Source organism: Indicator indicator, chromosome 17 (assembly GCF_027791375.1).
Source record: "Indicator indicator isolate 239-I01 chromosome 17, UM_Iind_1.1, whole genome shotgun sequence".
Taxonomy (NCBI): domain Eukaryota; kingdom Metazoa; phylum Chordata; class Aves; order Piciformes; family Indicatoridae; genus Indicator; species Indicator indicator.
The window spans coordinates 9,225,757-9,229,156 of record NC_072026.1 but is presented as its reverse complement, the minus strand read 5'-3'; positions in this window follow the sequence as shown (position 1 = coordinate 9,229,156).

The following is a 3,400-nucleotide window of genomic DNA, read 5'->3' as shown; positions in this document are numbered from 1 at the left end:
CCTCAGCTACAGGCAGGATTTGTTTTGCAAACACTTGCTACATTTTAAACAACTGTCAGCCATAACCTGCATCCCACAGCAGGAACACTAGGCCAGGCACTATCTCGACTACAAGGACCAAGGCACAAAATTTGGTTCAAGGTCCCATAGCAAACAGACAGCTTCCAATACTTGCAGTAGCTCGTTGCTGAGAAGATTGACTGCAAAGTCCTGTCCAAGATGGAGTCACCAAAAACTGAAGGCTTCTGGCCCAAGTACATCATGCTGGTGCTGTCCAAGTTAGTAGCAGAGATGCAAACAGCTGAGGCCACATCATTACTGGCCTAGATGTAATGGCATCTCCTCTTTAGCTTCAGATGATAGAATGGGGAGGCTGCTGTGAAAAAATCTAGAGTCACCAAGGAGTCCTCTGACAAATCAATAGATTACATAAATGCACTTTAAATTCAGGAGAGTCATCCACTCTTAAAAATGAAATGTCTTTTTCTGCTCCCAAGAATTGCCTGAGGTGTAGAGTAAGTTCATCTATCCTTTAGCCATCAGCTAGATCTCATCTGAACGCTAGTGAAGTTTGGTGGGGTTGGTCTTCTCACAGCACTGTCCTGCTCCACTTGTGTCAAATAGCTAGCAAAATAAGGCCCACCACAGTAAGTGCTGGAAAGGACCAGAGCAATAACTGATCTTTGTGGAACACCACACAATGGGTATAGTAAGAAAACTGTATCCTCACCACCACTGATGAGCTCCACACCTCATCCAGCCATTCTTACAATATACCTCAAATATCTTGTTCCCACTGGTAAGACTATGAACACTTCAGAGGGATCCTAGAAGACAACTGTGTGTAAAAGATTAGTCCTCTAGCCCTTTAACAAGCTCCCCAGTTTGAATCCAGATTGTCTTGATCTAGAAATTTAGCCTGACATTAACTTGTCCTTGATCTCTTGCTAGTTTCACTAGACATTTGCTCAGCATTTGGGATGATTTCAGCCAAACAGCTGATTTGAGTTTATATCCTGTCCTTGCAGCATTTGTCCAATAGTGGTCAGAGCTCATGGTGCTTGCTGTACAGGATATCTTGCTCATGGGTAGCATCACCTAACTAGGAAAAGGCTGGTATGATGTCAGACACTGACATTTCAAAGCATCTCAGTGAATTAGAAACACACCAGTCACAGAAAGAATTACTAGGTCCCTCAATGGAATGACAACCTCAAAATGACCTACCATGTCTGAAAAGCTTCCCAACATACATGATCATTTCCACAAGGAATAAAACCATTAGCTGGTTCACATTTTGGAGGGGCAGGTCAAATACACAGCGTGTTGCCAAGGCAGTTTCCTTACTGTGGAGCTTCTTGGGTTCCAATTCAACAGCATCACTGGGAACAGCCACAGAAGTTCTTCTGGTCTGCAGTACACATGTACTATTGTACTACTTGAAGATGTGCTATTTCACCCCATCAGCCTTCATTTTCCAGTGTTGATACCTGAGTATCCACTTTTCTATCTGCTCATCTGATGCAGGTATCAGAAAGCCAAGAAAGTCAGGGTGGGGCAAATAACTGCAATCCTTTTGCTCTTTACCCAGCTTTGGCATACACTGAGCCTGTGATTTTGTGGTTAAATTAGGTGCACCCATGGTCTTGTGCTCCTGACCATGCCACTGGGCAGGTGAGGAAGTTCAGGAAAATATTTCTGATACTCAGTTCTATCAGGTGTGCAGCTCGGTTCCCATGAAAGGTTTTTTTAAGCAACCCCAGCATCCAAGGCCCAGATGCCAAAGATGTGCTCAAGGCCCTGGTAGAAACACCAGTGACAGGGGCTATATCCAACTCTGTTGCTAGGGGTTAGCTACCAGGCAGGTATTGGCAGAAGGGTTCATTCCACCAGCCCTTTTCACAGCCCTTCCCTAAGGCTGGGACTGCTCCAGGCTTGAGCGGATTGCAGGCAGCTGAACTCCAGCACATCAGCTCCACGAAATGGTCCTAGTGTAGAGGCAGCAATCCTGGCACATCGTCAGATGTTCCTCACAGTGTATCAGACATCCGACCCTTAGCAAGACAGTTGTTCCACTGTGGCTGGTAAGATGTAGATTAAGTAGTGTAACTCCAACTGTGTTTGGTGCTTCCACTTCTGCCTGGATCACATCTCTTCACAGCCCTGACCCACTGGCAAAAATCTCTGGTGAAAGTTTGACCCGAATGGAAAGGCTGACATAAATACATCGGTAGGGTTCTGCCAGCAATCAGGAATAAGGGCAGGGGGAAATCCCTCTTAGGAATCTAACAAAGTTAGGAAACCATTTTTAGCACAACTGGCCTATCAGAGTGACAGAGTTGACATTTAAGGGTGGATGGACAATAGTGACATGAAAAGTGTTAAATGACCTGTTCATCTCAACAGCATATTCATTAGGCTAGTTAGGGGGGTGTTTCAAAAGCCTTCAGTTTGGACCTAGCTTCTCCCATCACTGACCTTCTCTGCTAACATGCGATAGAGATGAAGAGGCTCGGGTAACTCTTCTATAACTGGCACAGTGAAAAGATGCTTGCAGAAGTGTGACTTACAAGTAAAAGAGATCATTATTTCTTTCTTTAAAAATTAAGACTTTGACTTCAGTAAAGATGAGGAGGGATCCCTCCATGTGAAATCCTCTCAGTCTTACCACACGTAGGATTTCCACACACGGATTTTCTGATGCCTAGCCTAAGGCTGAATTCCTAGTTCTGTAACTCTAGTAAAATATTTGTAATTGCTCACTGGGATCCCAGCCAGTGAGAATATTTCCTCTTTAACCTATGAAACAAAAAGAGTTATCTTAAATGCATGCCGAAAGAAGAAAATAAAATTAGCAATGGTGTTTAAGGAGCTTGTCAGCATGCAGGTTCAGGGAGACAGAGGTTAATCTGATTCCAATTCAACCACAAGAAAACTAATGTTCCAACAATTAAAATATTAGTCCAGATGAACAGGTGACCCCCTCAGATCCCCTAATGGGGTGGCACAGCCTGTTATCCCCTGTAGCCATATCCCATTAAGCTGACACCTCTGCAGGAGTAGGATACACTCCCAGTTGCACACACAAAATTAATTATTGTCAAATGCACTTCATGGGGACTGAGGTGAGAAATACAAGTTAAAATAATTGACAGTCATATTAGGCAGCAGTTCAAAATCTCCTTGCACTATAACTACAGGCAAGATAAACAGAAAGTCGTGGTTACCTTCACAGGTGGGCTCCCCACACTTCTTGTCACGTTGTTCCTACTCCTCATGGCTTTTTGATTCCTTTCTCTCCCTTCTCCCCATCCTGGTTTGCTTCCCTTCACACCTCAGCCCTGGCTCTTTCCCAGCACACACTGCCAAGCTGTCCAGGGGGTAGAGGCAGGCAGTTTGC